The following is a 6,752-nucleotide window of genomic DNA, read 5'->3' on the forward strand; positions in this document are numbered from 1 at the left end:
TACTAGAATGTTCTGTAGCTGTATATATACTATGTGTGTACTGGCCAGAGGCAGTTTGCTCCATGCTTTTGTATTTGCAAGTGCTGAATAAACCTTCATTAAGTGAAGTTAGTGTTCATCATTCATCTAATTACACCTTCTTCTACATTGTAGTGCCTCAGGAATTTCGGAGTAAATTCTAGAGACACTCGTATTTCCACTGTCTCGAACATGCGTTATTTTAAAGATGAGTGTGTGAAAGTGGAACTGTGTCTACTGCACCATGATTATTTGTTTGCTGAACTGGCTTGTATCATGTGGTTGATTGGCACAAGCAGGTATCCTCAGTGCTTGCCTCAGAAGTTACATGCCCAGCACAAGGAGCAAGCGTGCCATACTCCGTGATGGTGCAACATCAGTCATTATTGAAAACAGCTGAATGCTGTTAAAAGAAAGAAAAGACACTAACTTTTGTGAGATCCATTTGGTGGACTAACTAGAACTTTGGAAGATTTATAGTACTGTATTTATTGTAAAGAATATGTAATAATATCTGAAGGACCGGAAATTGTTACACTTACAAAAAATGATTCCTGTGTGTGATAACTGTTGTGTGTTGTGAAAATATAGTGGGATTGAGTTCAAAGTATCTCGAGTGTACGGAGTTATTTTAAGAGTAGAGAATATTCCTCCAAAGCAGCATCTTATCTTCGGAGAAGAAGTGGGGCAGACCACCACAGCCGGCTATCCTGAAAAGAAGTTCTGCAAAGCAACTTTGCATAAGTTCAATAATCAAGGGGGAGTGTGAGTCTTGCACAACAACACCACAATGTTCCCTCTAATCACTGGAAACTGCCACAACGTGGTGACTGAAGTGATCAGGACTCGAAAAGGAGGAATTTTTTGGAGAAAATTGAGATAAGAAAAAGTTGAGTTGCCATAGCAACCCGTAATAACAAGACGAAGAAATTGATCTGCAGAATTCGAATAAGAAGATTTGGGTGTGGATGGAAGCAATCCTCACACACGCAGTAACCAGCCGACGCCACCACAGTAACCAGCCACCGATGTCGATGCAGTAGCAACGTAGATGAGTACTTTGCTTGTGCGTAAATTTATTGCCAAAAATTTTAATTTATATGTCTAAATTTTACTTTTTAAAAAATGCCTTGAAAGTGATATTCCATTATTATGTCTGTAGTACTTTTACTAGTATGATAACTTTGTTGTGACAATTCCTACATCATGTAAATGATTTACAGGAAGATAATAAAATGAAATGAAAAGAAATGAAAATGTAACCAGCCAATACTGGTGCAGTAACCAGTCACTAACACTGATGCAGTAACCCGCCAATGTTGCTGAGTGCAAAGGCTGCTGTTTGAATTGCTGACTCACATCTGATTGCCGACTTCGACGCTGCGTCCAATGTTCGATGCTGCTGGTGTCTGTGCTATTCACCGGTGCTGATTCTACAAAACTCTATGTCAGGTTAAGCTAAAGATAATAACTATTTGAATGTAAAGTAGTGTTGTAATTATTCTCAGAGGTGAATTATTTTTTAATTATCACAAAGTATGGAGCAGGAACAACAACCTACAGAAACTGCAGAACCAGCTGTGGCCATAATGGTGAATAAGGACATGCCAGATTTGTCTGAAGTAATAAATTTAATCAAGGCCCAGAGTATACAATTAAATGGTCGATTAGACGGAGATTCAGCTTCTTTAAGACAGAAACTCAGTGTTACTGTAAGAAAGGAATTGGATGAAACCTTAAATGCTCAAGGTCTGAAGTTAGATTCATTAAATAAACAACTGAACATCAAATTAGTTGCTCAGAGTGAGGTTCTAAGCAGCCAAAGGGAAATCTTAAACCATCAAGCAACAAGTATATGTCTGCTAAAGACTGAATTTTACATTCTGAATAATAAAGTCGAGAATCTGAAGGTAGATTTAAAGAGTGAACTATCCAGTTCTTTAAATAGTCACATCAATCAACTATTTACTGAATTTAACCAAAGACAGGATGAGCAATTACAGAATTTGATAAATATAGGTTTGTTGCACGTCAAAATAGACGCTCGGAGCAAAGAATCTAGTAATCGATGCAAAAGCATAGTTACTTTGGAAACTGAATTTGACACCAAATGTAATAATAAAGAACCTGATCTTAATGAAAAATTAGGTTCTTGTGGAAATGTATGTAATGTTAAATTTAATTCTGTAAGATAGGAAATGAATTCTTTGGAATAGAGCACAAATCAGCTTAAGGAAATAATATCGATTATTCAATTGAAAATTCCAGGTGTTAGTGTACGAACTGTCATTTTGCAAGTAAATAATGTAATGCAAAGTTTTAAAGAAAAATTAGCCAACACTGACTGGATAAAGATAAGCAGTCTGGTGGAACCTTTTCAGATAATTATAGATCAAGAAATTTCCGAGAGTATAATCTCCGGAAACATTGTGACTGTTGCTTTTTCCAAACCCAATGATGCTAGCAAGGTTATGGATGAAAAATTCAGACTTGTCTATGATGAAGTAGAAAATAGGATAACTTTACCTAATGTTGTGTTGCCTAGTAAAGTGGTGATTGTTTGGTTGTGGGGAGACTTTCACACTAAATGTAACGAAAAGTACCGGTTTGCATTTGCTCAAGTGAAGATAATGTCAGAGCCATGGGATCCAGGCAGAGTCACTTCTGTACCCCAGGGACATTAACATTCTGTATTAATGGGTGGAATGATGACTGTCGGTTCCTGAGTTGTTTTCGGTGTTACTTCCACATTAGTTTTCCTACACCGAATTCCTTCCAAATCTTCAACTACTCTGTAATCTATTCATAACCTCTTAAACTATCCTACCATGTTGGTATTTAAGTGAACGAATATGACTTCAAGATAGTGACTAATTTAAGAGGATCATGAATAAACAGTGATCTCTAAACATAAAATGGAATGAACAGAATAATATTCTGGTAGAAAGTATAATATGATGATACTATGTAAACAGAGTGACTTTAAGATGGAAGGAACAGAATAGAGTATTATATTTAAGAATAATATAATGTGAAGTGACTGATGAATTAAATATTGGATTATAGTGAATAATTTTCTATTTTTATAGAATATTTTATACCTTTGGTGAGATGTTTTGTGAATGAGGAGGGTTTATATAAATTTTGAAAGGGGTGGGTAGTGTAGGCACAAACATGACTAACACTACACACAAACCCCACCTTTCAAACAACCTTCTCAGACAAGTGTGACTGATTCTTCACCATTTGCCATTCTGCAGGAGTTGCTAAGAGTTTTCTTCAGTGACTTCAAAGTTGAAGATGAGAATGTCTGTTCTGCAGATGTTTAACATCATACCTCCTCTGGCTTCTCACTCAAGTACTGTCGAAGTAGGGATACTGGGGAAGGGTGGTGGGAAGGGATTCCTGTCTTTGGGGCTATCTTCTGTCCCTTCTTCAATCTTGGCAATCATTTCTATTTTTTCATTTCTTATTTCTCATCTGAGTACCGGTCTATCTTTCCCTCTGTCCATATGCATACACTTCTATCGATGAAGTCCTTCTCAATTTCCATGGTTTTCTATAACCTTCAACTTATTTTACATAAGTTGGCTGAAGAATCAGGCTACATGACTGCCCATACACATACATACAATGAAACACAAAAACGCAAACAGAAAAGGTAATGTGAGAACCACCATGTGTTGGAGGGGGAAAGTTGTGCACTGCGCATGATGATAGGTAAGCACACATGGCTATTTGCGGTGATGGTTCCACATCACACACAGGTATGTACAGGAATAAATTATTGTATATAAGGACTAGGAGTATTCATGGTTATTATTATGGTATTACATTAGTATGTGTAGATGGGAGGAGGAGATACACTTTGTGGTTCATTATGAACATGCTACATCACACACTTAAGGGTACAGAAATATATTTGGACTGGATATCAGTCTAACAACTATTCTGATGAATTGTAGGATAGTGGGACAAGGAGATATTTCCAAGTGTGGTGTCTGTTGGAAACATTGGACTGGAAGAGTAATGGAGGACTCTAAGGGGTTAAAGGAAGTGTGAGGGGTAATGTAGATTTTTAATTTTTCTAGGAGGTATTTTATTATAGTGTACATAAAGATGTATGCTAGGCCAATGAACTATTAAACCTACTCAGGAAGGAGGAGGAGGGCACACCCAGCATTTATTGAATGAATAAAAAGGGCAGATAGGCAGACCAAAGAGAGGCTGACCTATACTGTGCGGGCAGGGGCACCAAGAAGGGAATTGACCTGTACCATAGATTAGGAAATTAAAAGGGGCATACCTAACAAAACGGAAGGAGAAAGGGTACTCCTAGGATCAACCCATTTAAGCTATAGGTACTGTTCCTAAAGGTAAGGGCAGTATCGTCACAGAAGTCACACAATTTGATAGATATTATTCTGGTAAGTTTGAATTTCACTAGCCTTGTCAGTTTTACGAATGTCCAAAAAGGGAACACTTTTATTCTGCCAAGTGTTCCTCCAGATTACACTCAGTAATGATTAAGTACGTACTGAGAAAAGGTAGTACAGAAAGTAAGAACAAAGCAACAGAATATTCATGAGTTATGTGCACTTGGAATTTATGATTGGAAAGGGAACAGAAAGGTTCTTATCCTCACAAATTTTAGATTTTTTTTAAGAGCTAACTCCAATATTGATCAAAAGGTTCAAGTTTTATAGTTGTAGTAGAAAGGGAAAAAAATGGAGCTATGTTAAGTACACAATTGTCAAAAGGAATGTCATGCAAACTGATTGAAATATAAATTAATGTTGTATGTATACGATATTGATGCACATAGAGAACATATATAGAATATCGTGTGTTCGAGCTAAGGGGAGGGATATGTAGTGCCTCGAGTATTTTGGGGTAAATTCTAGAGATACTCATAGTTCCACATGTGTTATTTTAAAGATGAGTGTGTGTAAGTGGAACTGTGTCTACTGCGCCACGATTATGTGTGTGCAGGACTGGCGTGTATTGGGCAGTTGATTGGCGCGGGCAGGTATCCGCAGCGCTCGCCTCAGAAGATACACGCCCAGCACAAGGAGCAAGCATGCCATACTCCATAATGGTGCAACATCAGTCATTATTGAAAACAGTTGAATGTTGTTGAAGGAAAAAAAAAAGAAAAGAAAATACACTTATCTGAATTATTCACTTACTTTCATGAGGTCTGGATGGTGGACTAGGTAGAACTTTGGAAGATTTATAATACTGTATTTATGGTAAAGAATATGTAATAGTATCTGAAGGACCGCAAATTGTTGAACTTATGAAAAATTATTCCTGTATGTGAAACCTGTTGTGTGTTGTGAAAATATCGTGGGACTGGGTTCAAAGTATCTCGAGTGTATGGAGTTGTTTTAAGAGTAGAGAAAATTCCTCCAAAACAGCATCTTATCTTCAGAGAAGAAGTGGGGCAGACCATCGCTGCTGGCTATCCTGAAAAGAAGATCGACTAAGCAACTTCGCGCACAAGTTCAGTAATCAAGGGGCAGTGTGAGTCTTGCACAACAACACCACACTGTTCCCTCTAATCACCAGAAACTTCCAGAATCTGACAATATTATGTATAAAATTATATGAAAATTTTCAGATAAACAGTTGAAATAATATTGACCCGTCCAAAATTCGAAAATTAGTTCTGTTATTGACCACTTCTATTGAGGAAAAGTAATGCTAGAGGAGGGTGTCACTTTACAATACTCTATTGAAAACACCAAAACCAGATCAGCTTTCATTTTTGAGAGAATGTATGATTTTCTTAATTTCAGAAAGAGAAGTTGCTAATAGATTCAGATGATTGAATTTTTTGAGAGTCACTTTACCCACATACTCCTGTGGTTTTACTCTTGAACTGTTTTCTCTATACTTTTGACTATATTTACGAAATGGCTATTAAATATATTTGCTACCTGTGACTCATCATTTATAGCTTTTCCATTCAGTTCAATAGTGGTCTTATCCTGTTCTGTGGCTTCTTGTCCTCTCTCTCATTTTATTATATTCTTCATAGCATTAAGTCTATTGTTGGAGTTACTGATTTCGTATATTATGTGCATGTTCCTTGCCTTTTTAATAACTTTTTTTTTTTAGTAATTTTGAGTAGTTTCACAGGATCTCTGCTTTCAGGATCTCTACTTGTTCTTGCCAACAGGTACATTTCTCTTTTATCTTCAAAGATAATTTAATACCACTAGTGTTTTTTATGCAGCTGTTTAATGTCCTTTCTGATCAGCTTGTGTTGAAAGCTATTTCAAACAGTCATAACAATTTATTGTGGAATAGATTAAGTTTAATGTTAGCAGTTGGTTCATTATAAATTTCATCCCAGATCATCTTCTGTCAACTATTCTTTAAAAAATTTCATCTGGTGTCATGAATTATACTGATTTCCAATGAGGAGTATCTATACTGTAACACACTGATGTTTACCCTAACTAACTGTGCATAGTGATCGGAGAGAGAATTTGTTACTGGGTAAACAGTTATTTTCTTGTTTTGAACCACACCAAAGTAAACATTATCAATTACGTCCTACTGTGTATCCACCGGTAGTGGAAAGTTAATCAGTGAGATCAAATTGTAGGATCCAAGTAAGGTTTTCAGATTGTTTTTCCTGTAAGAATCCTTTAGAGAATCTGCATTGAAGTCACAATAGACTGTTAATTGCTTGCTGCTGTTTGACAGGTAGTACAGTAAGGAAT

This window comes from Schistocerca piceifrons, chromosome 5 (genome assembly GCF_021461385.2).
Source record: "Schistocerca piceifrons isolate TAMUIC-IGC-003096 chromosome 5, iqSchPice1.1, whole genome shotgun sequence".
Classification (NCBI taxonomy): Eukaryota; Metazoa; Arthropoda; class Insecta; order Orthoptera; family Acrididae; genus Schistocerca; species Schistocerca piceifrons.